At 42.6% G+C, this 16320-nt stretch overlaps 2 protein-coding genes across 5 annotated transcripts in view; both read left to right on the top strand.

Annotated features, from left to right (window-relative positions):
• Nucleotides 1-16320, top strand: part of LOC109031125 (armadillo segment polarity protein-like) — a 198626-nt gene that overhangs the window by 20795 nt on the left and 161511 nt on the right. Inside the window, exon 3 of one of the 4 annotated variants that reach the window (XR_011899520.1) lies at nt 2724-3031. The exons of the other annotated variants lie outside the window; for them this stretch is intronic. The gene's annotated coding sequence lies outside the window, so the exon portion shown is untranslated. Of the gene's footprint in view, nt 1-2723; nt 3032-16320 lie in introns of those variants that run through there. 4 annotated transcript variants of the gene reach the window in all.
• Nucleotides 3152-16320, top strand: part of LOC140224229 (uncharacterized) — a 38977-nt gene continuing 25808 nt past the window's right edge. Inside the window, exon 1 of the mRNA XM_072298122.1 lies at nt 3152-3291. The gene's annotated coding sequence lies outside the window, so the exon portion shown is untranslated. The remainder of the gene's footprint in view (nt 3292-16320) is intronic.

The following is a 16320-nucleotide window of genomic DNA, read 5'->3' on the forward strand; positions in this document are numbered from 1 at the left end:
GGCTCATACTGAAACGTTGGTACTTAGTATTCTGTTACTTAGCACACTTCCAATAGATTTAATCAAGTTTAATACCTTAATCGACAGCTTTTAAAAAAAAAGGACGGTAAAATTGGCCATCAGATTGGTTAACAATTGGTTCAGTAAGCAATTTCATTGCTATATGGCTTAATGAATTTGTAATCTGAATGACTACTGAATAATTATTCACATAACTTTGATTTTTTAGAGCCATCATTCTGGCAATTTTTTCCGAAAATGCATCCATGGTATATCCATTCAAAGTTTAGTAAAAAATACCATGATTCTTTATAATCCATGATTGATCTGCAAATAGACAGATTCAAAATAAAATGAATCCTCCAATAGCTACAAGGCTAAAGTAAACCTACCCAAATACAGTACACTTACGTATTCTTTCCTCACTACATTAGCTGTAAATTATGCAATGCACATTTGGAGATTAATTCATTTTCAGGCTTCGTACTTTCTCGCATTGACATGCATGTCATGAACCAACACTTGCGTAAGTTTTGGCTAATGACGTGCAAGTTAACATGAGGGAGTGCGAGCCTGAAGATTGATTCATCTCCGAAATGCGCATCACTTCATCTACAGCCAACTTAATCAGGAAGGATACTGCGTAAGTCTGATGAATCAAGTCATCTTGATAAAAATGAACCTTAATAACTACCCATATACATTTGGTGCTTGTGGTTACCTACTAAATGCAACCAAGCAGTCTTATTGTCCTTTGGTGAACATTGAGTGTTCAGTCAAACAATTTACTCCTGCCATGGAAATATGCAACTCATCAGCAAGTTCGGATGGAAGTGAACATCGCAGTCTGTTCAGCATTGGTTAATTCTTTTCTATACAGCCACAAACGATTTTGTTTGACAATGCACCTAATTCTGCCATTAGTATTCATGTTTGAGCAGACTCATCGTATGCTAACAGAAATGTTTAACTTGGATTAGTTCTGAATTAACACCGGTCATCAGGTTAATAAATGCACCTTGCAGAACTTTTCATGATTGTTCATGTTGACAAGATTTAGCTTTTCTCTCAACAGACGATAGTTCTACTCTACGAGTCATCCACAGAGGTGTCAATCGTCAATCTCAAATCCATCTGTCGGCTCAAGTCTTAACACTGATTCAATGATTAAGAATGATGAACTGATTCATCATACTGACTTGTTAACTCCATAATGTTTTTTCAGAAAAATACCATCTTCACCACGTTGAGGGTTTCACTAAAACTAGAGAAAATTGATCAAACAAAGATTCTCACCTTTGAGGAAAATCAGATGATGCGCACGCCGCACAACAATCAAACAAATAAAAAATCACAGCTCACTTACATAATTAAAACTGAAATACTAAAGACATTATTAAAACCAGAAAGATATTTAAAACAAAATTAAATTTTAAAAACTTATTCAAATTAATTCAAAACATTCAGTTGGATCATTTGACGCTTATCAACACTTGATGAAAGTCACGCAGTCACGCTTTAGAAGGCCTATTTTGAGCCTGAGTTTGTTTTCCCCCAGATTACATTGGTTCTTATGGGAGAATCGAAAATCGGCATTTTTCAAATTTTCGCGCCAAGACCGAAATGGCGCGAACAAAACCGAGCGTTTCATCGGTTTTGGATGGTTGAATAGGGGAAGAGCATACCTTCGTTTCACTTACCTTGGTTCTTCACGGTGTTTCTCACCGAACTTCTGACGGTTTTGGAGCTTGGTTTTGTTGAGCGCTCCTCTTCCGCGTCGTTTCTTCTGACCTTTTGGGGGGGCATCCTTTGAGTCAGGTTGGATAGAATTGACATTGTCTTTCGTCGACATTGTTCTGAAAGCGAGATGTTACGTTCGTACAAGACCGTAATTTCCAAGGCGATTGAAAAGCAAAGTGAAGAATAGCAAAGTGGTGGCCGACACTCTTAGACACTCCCTTAAACTGAAAATTGATTCGGATTCTGTATCGATGTGGATACGCCAATGCACATGGAGGTTCCCCACTGTTGTTGCCCTTCTGCCGCATTGTTCACAGCGAAGTGGATCTTTCAGAGGTTTCTTTCTTGACTGGAGGGAAATTTGAATTATCCGTCTACTACTCAACACCAAATTTTGACAAAAAAATTGGGCAATATCACATAAGCGAGAGCTTAGAATAGGTAACCGCTATACAGTCAAATTTTGAAAGAAACGTTGGGCAATTTCAAAGAAGCGAGAGCTTAGAATAGGTATCCGCTATACAGTCAGAGGTTTCTTTCTTGACTGGAGGGAAATTTGAACGATCTTGGTGTCTACGGACGGATCTCAATTGGACCGCATTTTGCAATTTAGAACTATGAATTCTGTTTCTTCTGGAAAAACACGTATGTGCATAGGGAAATCAATGGCACATACGTTGCTTTTAAACCGGGCTAGAATCTATAAGTCCAAATTGCAAAATGTAGTCCAATTAGGACTACAAAGTGAAAGAGTTTCATTAAGATCCATTGAGTTTTCAAAAAGAAATAAGCACCTAATAACCCAAAACGACGAAAATTTTACTTTTTACTTTGGTTGGCAATATGAATTTCAAGAATCTAGGGTCCTGAGAAAGTTACTCAATCTCTGCGATAAAGGTAAACCTTAAACCCATATACGTGGGCACCTAAAGAATCGCCATGTTACCGTGTCCACGGTTTTTACAGTCTTTTAACATTTCCAGTGTTCTGAAAGAGAAAACACGACTAAACCGACTGAAACCTGCCCGTCATGACCATCTTTGACATCAGATTTCTCGCTTACATGGCCGCAGATTGTGATGGAACCTATATAAAGAGCACTGCTTGAAGATACAAGGATTTCATTTTGCCACATAAAATAGTGCTTTAGTGCACGGATAATCCAGCATCGGCTTACATCGTTCAAAATTTTAGCTATAATTTTTGAAATGTTATTGGTTCATTCTGATCAGGTCCGTCCGAGTTTCGGGAACGAAATTCCCGTCGTTGTTACCAACCTCCAGCTACTGTAACAAGTTGTGAATAATGAACAGATTTAATTTAAATCTTTGAATGTTATTAAGTGGAATTTTTCATCATACTATTGTTTCCTTTTTTGGGCCTGGGATTTTAATTTGTCACGGGCCAAGATTTGAAGTTTGTTAAAATCAGGCTTCTCAGATTCCGGAAAGGAAAGGAAATTGTCAAACCAAGTGTGGGCTTTTTGTTTGTGCACGGGAGTGCAGCCAACACCAGAATCATGTGTCCGATTAATGCACATTTCCGCGAAAGGTAGGTATTTTATCCATGACCAATGGTTATTATGACTATATATTCGAAAAAAGTTGCCAAGTAATTTCACATATCTTTCAACGGGGTTGGACCTTGGATGGTAAACGGAGGATTTTGTTGGCAAAATTCCATTTTCCTAAAGACGGTTATTCCAGGGTTTAGGACGATAACATGAACCAATATCTGACTAGACTGCAGAGGGTTTTCCTACTTCCGGGACATAGCATGTTGAAAATTTTCTCGTTACTGCTACTGCCGTCGCAGACCTCAGCGGATACAGTTTTATGTATTTTGTGAATATATCAAGAATAACAAGGATATGGTAAAAATTACCCTAAGATTTAGGGGGGAGGAGGGACCCATGAGGTCGATGGATAAAAATTCTAGAGGCTTTTCAGCCAAAATGGGATGCATGGGAGATCCGGAGATCGAAAGTAGTGCTGCGGAGCTTTAACCACAGGGGTAAAAAATTAAAATTTTGTGGATATTTGAAAAATTACGCAATCACCTCATATTTTTTTTTTTTTGGGGGGGGGGGGTCCCACACGTCCGAGAGGAAGTGGGAGTGTTAACAATGGTATACATAAGTGCAAGATTTCAATTATTGTATTAAATATTAAATACAAGAAAGTACAGAAAATTACAAGAAATTACAAAAAGGTACAAGCTTTAAGTTCAAAAAGCGTATTAAAGAAGCGAACATACAAAGTTTAGAGCCTTCTTCTGGGTTCTTGCTGGTGGGAGCGCCCACGGTGGCCGGGGTTGCCGCGGAGATGGGGTCGCTCGAGGGTGCCGCGGGGAGGGTTGCGGGTAAAGCACTAGCCACACTGAGCCGTCGCCGTCCGTTCCGTCGCGGCTCCGTCGACGGGCGTCCGTCAGCTGTACGGCTCCTGGACGAAACGTAGCGCACACTGCTCCGGTGCGATCCGGCTAGCTCCAGGATGCAGTTGAGGTCTATGACTCAAAGCTATTCGCATGTCAGTTTCATATTCAAATTTTTTCTAGTGATTTTCATTGTTAAAAATGGAAGCCTTATCTGATGAGGAGGCAATAGTTTTGGCGTGTATACAGGTTGCGGACTTATTTTACACTGTCGTATTCTCTTTCAAACAGTATGAATGTGAGTATGATGAAATTCAAATTACCTGATGCTCCTGGAGCTTTGCCGATGGCCTCCCATGAATTTTTGATTTACTTCTGATCTAAATGTGCCGCATCCTGCGGATCGTAGAGGTGAGGGAAAGCCCTCACTTTCTCAATTAGAACTTCGTCCTCCATTATTAGTGAAGACCGTAGACAGAATACAAACAGAATAAGAAAAAAAATTGATCTCTGTTTAAATCACAACACAGCGCGGTGAAAGAGCGTGCGCAGTGCATGAGCAATCAAAACAAAACTGGAGATCGGCATCCGTCTTCCGTCTCCGATCTTGCTCGTAAAGCAAGATTGCTCTATCCGTCAGCGCACGGCTCGGCAGCCAGACGGCGCCGCATCGAGCCGGAGCGCGTCAGTGCGCGCCCGCTCATTCATTTCCACGAAAGCAAAGCCAAACGGCAGGAGACGGATGAAACCGAGCCGCGATATACTAGCATCCGCCATTCTAAAATTTATGGCGGAGGCTGTGGACTCAGCCTTTAGGACACTCTGAATTTCTCTCTTCACCATCTCGTTGGCAACATCATCACATTTCGGAACGGACGGCGACGGCTCAGTGTGGCTAGTGCTTAAGGGTGCCTGGGAGTGAAGCTCCCAGCATGGCGGTGAGACCGAGGGTGGAGCTGCCGTTGATTCACTCTTTGGTGCCCACTGGCACTGCACCAAGGCCTCTTCCTCATTGCACAGAGCCCATGTTATGCGTCATATGCGGCGATGAGGCCTTCCGGCTTCATAAAAGAGTCATGAAACCCTTTCCGAAAGAACAGTCGAAAGCAGACTCTAGAAAAACAATTTATAACTACCGACTAAGCAGGGCAAGAAGAGTGACAGAAAACGCGTTTGGCATTTTGTGTGCAGTATTTCGAATTTTTTTTATGCCCATAAATTTGAAGCCTGAAACAGTTGATAAAGTTATACTAGCCTGTTGCGCTTTACATAATATGAGGCGTGACAACGTCATCGCTGAAGGCATCGAAGAAGAAATTCCCACTCAAGTACCTAAACAGAACATGGTACCTTTAACAGCCAGTGGAGGGTTTAAAGGCGTAGAAGGCTTTGAGATACGTGATGTTTTTTGCGAGTTTTTCAACGGCATTGGTGCCGTTTCTTGGCAGAAAGAATACATTCATTGATGAAATTCTCTCAGTTGATTACGGTCCTAAAAATATTCCACTCAAGAGATTTATTATGTATTATTTTCTCAAAGTTTGTGAAGAATAGTTGTTATTGTGACATTGCGCAATGAATATTTGTAATTGAAAAAAAAAATTCAAATACATGATTTTATCAAAACCCGTATCATTTTACGCATGAACCTTGCAACCAACAATCAAGTTCTGAAATAATATGCAAACTTTCAGGAAGTTTTAGGTCAATGGAAGCTTCTCTTTGACCTACATCTAAATTCAAGTCCATTTGATTTAACAATTGAACCGCGGTAAGCAGAAAGAACATAGCCAAATTAGCAATTGCAAAATTTCATTGCGCAATTTAATTTTTTACATGAAAACGTTTGTGCGAATTTTTGTGCAAATTCCTGTGAATTTTTCGCATAGTAGATACTAAACCCATTTCTTATAATTTTTAAAGGAATCCGCACAAACGCTCTCTTGTAAAAAATAAATTAGGTAGTTAAATTTGGCAATAGCTGATATGGCTTGGTTCCTGAACGATGTCCAATTATGAGGTTGAATGAATAAATTAATACATTTCTTAAATAAAAAAATGTAGCACTTACCACTTCTTCCCATTTTGACGGCAATGGCTGCCCAAATCTTCTCCCGCTTGATGTTGTTTTTATAATCCCCGCTCTTGGGGTCGTATAATAGCTGGTGTTTGCTAATCTCTAGTAGGAAAACCTCATCTTCGACCAGGGTGAATTGAGCTTCGCTTGGTGGTATTGGTGGTGCCATGTTAATAATTAATTATTATGTTGACTGATTAATAAGGATTTGCACTTCCCTCATCAAAGGACAAAGGATGAATGGCACGTGTTCACACTTGTCCAAACAGACGGCGCCACCGTGCCAGACAGTAGCAGCGACGCCGCGCCGCACCGCGCAGCGTCTCCAGGACGCGGCACTGCTCCCGGAGCAGTGCCGCGTCTTTGGGCGCCGCAATGTCGCTCGGCACCGATCCGCGCCGGATCGTTCCGAGGGAAAGCCGGGTTTTCCTCCAACTGGCGCAGCGCACGGCGATCGCGTCAAAAACGCGGTTCCTGGCGCGAATGGCGCGGCTCTGTTCTCCTCGGAATCTGTCAGGCGTCGTGCGCTGAGTACAGCGTCGGCGTTTTCACACTGTTTTTCGTGTTTTTTGATATCAGTGTGGCGTCTATCGCTAGTGTGCTCGCACATGCGTTCCGCTGTGTTTTTTTCTCCATTCCAATGGATAATAGAAGAAAAAGAAAAGCTCTTGCTCTTTACCATCTTGCCCTGAGACGGCAAAAGTTATTACTTCTGTTGCTACTGCACCAAGAGAAAGGCAGGAACAGTGCAAGCCCTCTCTTCCAAACTAGAGCAACCGAGGGAGCATTCCACATTTTAGTGAACCGCCACCTCGCGGAAGATGACCGGAAGTTTCAAGAATATTTCAGGCTAACGAATTTTGCGGCAATGAGCACCCACACTTTTTCTCGCTTTATATTGTTTTTATATTCGGAGCATTTAGGGTTGAAAAGCAACGGGTGCTTCCCAATTTCATTCAGTAGAACCTCGTCCTCCACTGGCGTGAACGTTTCAGTTGAAGTCATGATGCAAGTGCACAATCAATTAAAATAAAAATCAACGTCTGCTCTTCAGCAAAAACAATAGAACACTGGAATGTGATCATCTGTGATTCGCACTTGGCGTCCAGACAGGACATCCAACGAGGTTTCCAGACAGGACATCCAACGAGGTTTCATCCCGTCGGGCCGCGGCGCCTTGCGCCGCGCTAGAGGACGCAGCACCGGTCCCGGACCGGTGCTGCGTCTTTGGGCGCAAGCGTTGGCTCGGTGACGCTTGGCGCTCATCGCGCGCTGTCATTTCGGAGGGAACCGGGAGCATTTGATTTCATGCCTAGCAGTGCAGCGCCGCGCCCAAAAACGCCGTCGCCGTTGCGCGCGCCACCGCGCTAGTTGGAGGAAAACCCGGCTGAAGCGGGCGCATTCGATTGCACGCACGGGGGAGCCGCCGCCGACCGCTTGGAGCCGGTCGAGCCGACGCGCGGCACCGGTCATAGTTGGAGGAAAATACGGCTTTAGGACGGCGCCGCGGAGATGGGGTCGCTCGAGGGTGCCGCGGGGAGGGTTGCGGGTAAGGGTGCCTACGCCTCGGAGTGAAGCTCCCAGCGTGGCGGTGAGACCGAGGGTGGAGCTGCTGTTGATTCACTCTTTGGTGCCCACTGGCACGGCGCACGGATCTAAGTCTTTTTTTTCAATATTTCTCTTCTGGTATCCGGGAAACAGGCTGAATTTAAACTCCAGCGGCGTTTGAATGGCCTTATTTTGCAGAAGGACACGCCTTGGTGGGATATTTGCTGGAGGGGAGTGTTCCCGAGGGGGGTTCGCCGGCGGCGAGAGCCGTACTGTTTCTGCGGAGTCTGGAGCCGGAGACGGGCCGGAGGAGTCGATGACAATGGGGCTCGGAGGTGGAGGCGTAGGAGCGGGCCTGGGACGAGGTGGGGTGGGCGCTTCCGGGACTATCAAACTTAAAAACTTTTGAAAAGTACCAGACTAGAAAAATACTAAAATATAAAATTTATAACTCACTAGTCAGGGTTTATCACTGTACACTCAAATAACATGAGTAAGGGGTATCATTTGGACAGGGTGTGTAATCAGATGGAGGAGAGGAATCGTTCATTTAAAGTCAAATGAATTATTTACAACATCGTGGACGTCGGAAGAATTATGGGAGAATTTAAAGGGTGTCTTTTATTTTAATTTTACTTACATAATGTGTCGTACGGATCAACACACGTGCTTGTCTCCGGGGAGGCCAAGACTAGGTTTTCATCGTCTGTGGCGACCTCCCACCAGTTGTAGGCGGCCTCAGCTTCCAGGATTCCCAGCTCCTCGTCGCTGACCGGGGAGAACAGGCTTGTGGCCGTGCTGGGGGGCGGCTCCCGAAGTTGTGGTTGGATGGCAGCCGTTGGGCGAGGGGTCGGCTGGCCGGTTGCTGGAGTTCTTGGGATGCCTCTGACCTTGGCGGACGGTCGATTTCTGGTTGGGGTGGAGCCGACGTTGGTCCGACGCCGGGGGCGCGTCAGGAGGGAGTAGGCTTGGGTAGAAGTTCCGTAACTGGGCGGAAGGGCGGGCCGCTTGGTGGTTTTCCGTGGCTGTTTCGGTCTAGAGTCGCCAGTGGAAGATCCAGGTTGATCAAGGAGTGCCTGTAGGTCCTGAAGATGTTTTTTCCTGCCGCGTCTGTCCCTGGGTGTAAGGGGACGATTGTTCCCAGGCGTCCGGGGAAGCACTCGTTCATTCTGCTCTGGTGGAGAACCTAGCTGGAAGAACTTATCTAGCTCAAGGTCCAGGGCATCTCGTTGATCCATGGCGACTCTGATAGGTAAAGACAAAATTATTGAGAGTTTGCCCCTGGAAGGGGGTAGAGTTTCACTGCAGGACGTCTAAATTCTCCGCGGGAGGTGCGGACGGTGGCGACTCGCACTTGATCGTCTGTCCCAAGGAACGTCTCGATAATTCCACCCATGGCCCAGTTCATAGGGTGAGAGTTGGTCTCATGAATTAAAACTAATTGGCCTGATTCAATGGTTCGGTGGGTTCGAGCCATTTAGGCCGCCGATTCAGCGTTCTTAGGTCTCTAAAAAAAAAAATGAGAAAGCGAGTGAATCGATGACGAAAGGGTTGGGAATCCAGAGAATATACTTAAGACGCAAAGAATCCAGAATTTACCCATCGCAGCTTTTGGGGGAAGGAGAAGCGTAAAACTGTGGGAATATACAGCGCCGGAATAATGCATAAAATTACCCAACGATTAATCAAGAATTACACATGTGATTATTTGAAGGTACTTACGTTTTTGAAGAAATTAGACGATCCAAACAGGCAATTTTTGACACGAGAGAGAGTTGTCTTTGAAGGATTTTGAAGAAACTTTTTACTTTTAGATGAGAAGAAAAAGGAGTTGAAACACTTTTCACTTATTTATCTGTCCAACGGCGCCAGATAGCTTGCGCCATTGGTTGGGCGCGATGCCAGCGCTTTAAGGGTAGTTTGTTTGAAGGGTGCTCTGGCTCTGGAATTCCAGCCAATGACTCCTATTAGAAAGTGGGTAGGCGTGAGGGGAGCCAGGTCATTGGGGTCGCTGGAGAGCGGAGTCAAGGGACGCGAGTTTACCATGGCCTCAACTCTGACCGTCAAAGAGCGGAATTCGCTGAGCGTCAGCGATTGACCTTGCATTACTCTCGTGAGATGCATTTTTGCGGATTTCACGGCTGTCTCGAGACAGTCCGTTGATGTGGGGGATGGCTGGAGAGCTGAAATGGAACTTTGTTCCTTTAAACTGGGTTACGCACGATGGTTGTGGCTGCGCTTGGAGATTGTCATTCAATTGTTTAACCGTGCGCTTCAAGGAATTTGAAGCCGCGGTAATTTGTGCCGCAATCTGAATATAGGTTTGCCGGGGCGCCTCTCCGACTCGCGAAGCAAGTTAAAGCGTCACAAAATGCTTCGGCTGTTAAATCCTCTGCGATCTCAATATGCATGTTGGTATGCCTTGCAGCCATTCGTGTGAGGCAACTAAGGTGGGGCGAAAATCTATTCCCCACGTGGGAATCGAATGGGCCTCGCGTCGTATATGATTGCTTTTCTTAAATTCACATTTTTATAAAAGTTCTGAAATTCGTCAAGATGTATTAACTTCTCAGGAGTAACGAAAAAAAAGATCGAGTAGCCGTGTTATATTTCCAGACTAAGGTTTTCGGCTACGAGGCGAGTAAATTCTGTTTCTCGTAGATTCACGCATCTCACTCTCTCTCTTAATTTAGTAAACATATCAATGAGGAGAGCCACTAAGGGGAAAATAACAATTACGATATGTTGCCGTAGCATGAAGGGAACGATAAAAATGGAAGTATTGCCGTAGCCGGTTGGTAGGCGGAGACACACATTTTTCCCCGAGGAAATCAGGCGCATGGCTTCTAATTGGTCCTTGCGGCGTGACACACGAATATGCAGAGGTACGCTCTGATCTGCTTGGCGTTTCGAAGCCGAGACGTGCGCACAAGAAAGGGGCCTGCGTAGTCAGACCCGCACGACGCAAAACGTCGCGCTGGTTGGACCCGGGAGGGGGGCATGGTTGGCCATTTGCGGCATCGCGTTGGTTGGCCTTGCCCTGAAGCAGGGCATGCAGGCGCGAACTACATTCCGGATCAGCACTCTACCCGACAATATCCAATATCTTTCACTGAGGATTGAGTGTAAAAGTTGGGGACCAGCGTGAAGGGATGCACGATGCCGGGTTTAGACTAGGGCGCGAATTAGGGGGTGCTTGCTTGGGAGTACCCAGGGGTGCCTTGATTGCTTGTCAAGTTGGGAGTTACCCGATCTTCCGCCGACACGAATGAGCCCGTGAGCATCGATGAATGGATTTAGGCTCTGAATTCTTGGAGTGGCGATGAAGCCCGCGGTTAAGCGCTTAACTTCATCCGTGAGGGCGTCGGCTTGGATCCGGTGGATCGCCGTGCGCTCTGCGACTTTCAAATCTTTAGGTTCCAAGGGGCCCGCATAAGGCATTTGGGGGACGCAGCAATTGTACACGAATCGTGGTACATAGGCGACTATGCGCAACAATTTATCCCAATTTGAGGCCCTATCTATTATCCCTTTGGGGTTTCTACGCGCCGCCGGCGCAAAAACCAACCGCCACTCGTCGTGATCTCGCCGAGATCCACGTGCTCTCCTTTTAGTAGGCGCATCGAGCGCGCACAGGGTTACTTATCAACAAATAAGTCGTACTTCTGAAAATCTGGCAAGTATGGTTCAGGACAGACTCGGAATTCATACTTTCGGATTAGTAACCGCAGCTATAATTATCTTGTCGACATGATCCGGAAGATGATACAGCATTCTTACCAGAGAGTATTGTATTACCAGAAGCAGAGGGCAATAATAGAGACATATACCGAACCAATACTTCCTTTCCGTTAATTGTAATTCCGTTATTTTGTAAGGTTCATTTTCCATTGTTAATTGCACTACGGAGGTAATATACAGCAAAATTTACAACAAATTTACAGAAAATTTACAGAAAATTTACACGTATACAAAAGCTTTGTACACACGCAATGGTGATTCTTCCCAAGTAATGTTGGGTTTCCTTGTGATTTTGGGCTGTATCAAATCACAAATATCCGCGGGTCCTATGGGTTCATCATAAGCTAACCCAACACCATGATCATCAACAGATAGAATGTTATCGCTAACCTGAGCCACCGGAGCGTTGTTTTCTGGATCAGTTTCAAGGAATTGCAGTCCAAGATCTGGTTCGAATTCTAGATCCAATACTTGATCAACGAGTTCAGGATTATCTTCAAGTGTTGTATTAAATATATCAAGCAGAGGGCAATAATGGAGACATATACCGAACCAATACTTCCTTTCCGTTAATTATTATTTTGCAAGGTTTACTTTCCATTGTTAATTGTACTACGGAGGTAATATACAGCAAAATTTACAACAAATTTACAGAAAATTCACACTTGTATTCAAAAGCTTTGTACACACGCTTCTTAATTTGTTCACATCGTCGCGGCTCTCTTCCTCTTCTCCGCAAACTGTACATTCTTTTCCAAGAGAATGATGAGTGTACACTCCTGATGCCCGCGCATGCGCATAAGCCAGAATGTACATTCGGAGTGTATGTGTGTCTTTTGGGTTTCTTTTGGGATCTTCTTGGTTTGTTAGGATATGATCACCTACTTATATATCCACACGAGAGACGTATTTGGTACCTTCCGCAAACAGAGAATAAGTCTTCTCAGGTCCACTCTGGTAGTCGTGAAAAGTGGTGTTCACTTATCGGAGAACCGACGCGGAACCTCTCTATCAAATCTTTGTCATCACCTAATTTACCATGTAAATTGACTGGTTTATGACGTAGTCTAAAGAATGCGGACATTTCGATTTCGCTCCCGTAAGTGCCGACTTAATCATTTCATGTTTATACTCAATCGGACCGTTCAAGGCACTTTTGATTCCGACACGCATTTCCGAGCTTTCATGATTCTTTGAACTGCCAATTTGCGGACCGCGGCATCATCATGTGAGAAGATGTTTGGGTTGCCTTTAATTAATATGATGAGTTTAATAGAAATTTATGATGGATTGAAATGAACTGCAACCAAAACAACTTTCACCTTCTTACCTAATTTATTCTAGATAAGGAATTCAAGGGAAATTAAATGAAGAGTCGGACTCAGTACGTTTGAAGTCTTTCGGCTATGTATATTGAGGAAAATAACAGATTTAGTATTACAGATATTACAAGATAAATGAAGTTACAATTAATGAATTTTACAGATAAATTGGTTACGGAAATTTTAGTATGAAAGTTGGAATGGAAAAATTGGTAGAGGAAAGATATGGGAAATAATGAAGGATTTTTAGGATGATGAGATGTTTTACCTTAGCGCACCATTAACTGAAGATGTTGAAGTTTTGCGTGTAACGTACGCGGCCGGAATTGCGTGTAACGAACGCTGTCGAATTTGCGTGTAACGTACGCGTCCGAATGTAACTTACGTGTTACCACCGAATTAACACTTAACGCGTGTAAAACGAAGTGAGTGTAAAGTACTCGGACTATTTGTGTTGTACGTAACACCGTCGAGGTTTGAGTTGTAACGAAACTCCGTCGCAGTCACTAAATTGTAACCGGAGCCTTAACGAGACTCAATCGGAACCACTAAATTGTGGCATAGTGCTTGAGGGCACAACCCTGGGTTTGGAGCAGAGATGCTTTAAGTAAGAAGGATAAAATAAGAATGAGTCAAGAGCGCATCGAGATTTGTTGAGGACATCTCGGACGCTTGACAGCGCAAGACATGAATTTGTCATCGCATGAAGAATCTCGGCGCCTACGTTATTGATTTCCCGCGCCCATCAAGAAAGGCGAGGGAAAGAATTCAGTTAGCAACAGAGACTTCGGTTAGCAACAGAATTATTGACCTCACACCTCCGGGGCCAAAGAAAAAGTATGAAGTACTTTTCAAAATTGATGGCGAGGGCATAAAATGCACGAGCATCGTGTGTTATGTAGAGGAAGTCGACATAACAACTTAAGAGGTAGGCGCAAAGGGTGAATGGGGGAGGTGGGCGGGGGGAAGGGTGTGAGTGAGTGGAAGAGTAGGTGAGACTGGTTGACAAAACGTGGGGAAGGGTGTGGCGTGAGAAACGTGGATCCAATAATGAGCAAGGGTAGGGTGTAACAATGGCGCAGAACAGGGGTCGTGGAAGCAATTGGAGGAATAATGGGGGAAGGACTCAGCGAAATGGCGGAAGGACAAAATGTAGTAACCAATACAATGCGCAGAGACAAGATGCAGTAACCAATACAATGATGAAAATAGGTCAAAACAAGGAAGAAATACAAATGACAGTTAGTTGAAAAATCGGCAAGAGGGAAGTTAAATATAAATGCATTTGTGGCAAAACTGTGAAGAAAGTAGAGGTGAATAATGTATTAAGTAAAATGTAGAATAAAATGACAGTAATTTTAGAAGTAACTTCAAACGTTATAAGGGTATATGAGAATAATGGTGGGTATTAGTAGTGAATAAAATAGTGTAATTATGAGATATAAGGAGTTAAGATATAAGAGTAATGCGAATTAATTTATAAGTAACGACACAAGGAGTACACAAGAAAAGTAGTAGGAAATTAATAGACATTATATGTTAAAGTATAAGTTTGAAGGAAAACATTATAAGTATTTAAGATATTGATAGAAATAAGGTAGAAGGGAGAATACAATAGTTATATTTAAGAGTAAGGTATAAGTGTCTGAGCCAGTCGGTAGGGCTGCAATTTTACGATAGATCACAGGAGATGATGAACAAGGGATAAATGGAGAGTAATTGCAAGGTTAAATAATGTGATAAATAAGGGGATATATAGAAGATAATTATGCATATGTGTAAAGATATGACAAATCTTGGATTTACAGTAAAATATATTGAAGGACACATTATAATTACATAAGGAAAAATGGGTAAGTGAGTAAAGGGTAGTAATACAATGTATAGGGAAGTACATAGAAGGGAAGTTAGAGTAAATGCATAGAGGTGTACATAAGCATATGTAAGAAATTTAGATGGGTAAATGTAAATACTTAGAGGAATTTATAGACGATACAGGGGAGTGTAGATGTAACAATGAAAATATGAGTAGTTATGTGTAAAAAGCAGAGGGAAGAGATGTAACAAGAGTAAGTATAGAGGTGTAGATAGGTATATATGAGTATCTTATAAGTTAAGGGAAGTTACAGCGAAAAGGGGGGAGAAAAGAGAGAGAAAAAAAAAAAAAAATTAAGGATATAGACTACATAGCTTAGGGATTGCGGATAAATTCAATAGGGGGGGGGAATGTGCAAATGAGAGTATGTACAAATGTAGATATGCATATATGAGATAATTGGTGAAAGAAGGAGATTATGACAACAAAAGAAGTATAAATATGCGAATATAGACTATATAGACTTAAAGATACGCCAATAAATAAGATAGGGGAGGGGGGGGGGTACAATGAGAGTATCTTAGTTAAGCATATATGAGTTCTTGTTAAATGAAAGAGATGTTGACACCAAAAGAAGTATAAATATACGAATATAGACTATATATATACTTAAAGATATGCCAATAAATAATATAGGGGAGGGGGGTACAATGAGAGTATTATAGGTAAGCATATATGAGATATTGGTAAATGAAAGAAATGTTGACACCAAGAGAAGCATAAATATAAGAATATAAACTATATAAGCTTAAAAATACGTTGACAAATTATAGAGGAGGGGGGGAATACAATGAGAGTATATACAAAATGCAACTAGGCATATATGAAATGTTTGTTAAATGAAGAGGGATTTGATACTAAAGGAGTATAAACATAAGAATATAGACTATATATGCTTAAAAGTACGCTAATAAAGAATATAGGGGAGGGGGGTACAATGAGAGTATGTATAAAACGTAGATAAGGGGCATACAGTGGTAAAGGATAAGTAAAATAGACGGCAGTATGTAAGTATAGAGTACAGAAGAATATGAGACTAGAATGTGCAAGCAAGTTTTAGGACGAACAGATACATAAAGATTATATATAGGGAGTAAATAGACATATATAGAGTATAGAGGAGGGTAATAGTAAAAATTTGCAGTTAAATGAGAAGGCAAAATGGGAAGAGAAAATAAGCATAAAATAAGTAAATATAATAGTAGATAGGTGGGTAGAAGGGTCTTACAGTAGCTAATATGAGTGAACATGAATATATGAGTAAGTAGATAGGTGCATATAAGGGTCATGATACAGGTAAGTGGTCATACATGAATAAATACGTAAAATAGAGTATACAGAGTTAAAAGTTACAGCAAAAATTGAGGTAATTTAAGAGTAGGTGTAGATAGACATATATAGGTGACATAGAAGTAATTAAAATGTATGTACATTATAAGTAAGGGGAATATGCATATAAGGGTTAAAATATATAAGAAGTATGTACAATTGGTGATTATATGAGTGAATAACATCGAAGTGAGGTGAGAATTGAGTGAGTGACATAAAGGTGTTTATGTGGGGATTGGGATGGGGTCAGTGTGCTGAGTGTCAAAGATGGTGCTAAAATAAAAGGGAGTTGTAAGATCAAATAACCAGTCTAA

This window comes from Bemisia tabaci, chromosome 3 (genome assembly GCF_918797505.1).
Source record: "Bemisia tabaci chromosome 3, PGI_BMITA_v3".
NCBI lineage: Eukaryota > Metazoa > Arthropoda > Insecta > Hemiptera > Aleyrodidae > Bemisia > Bemisia tabaci.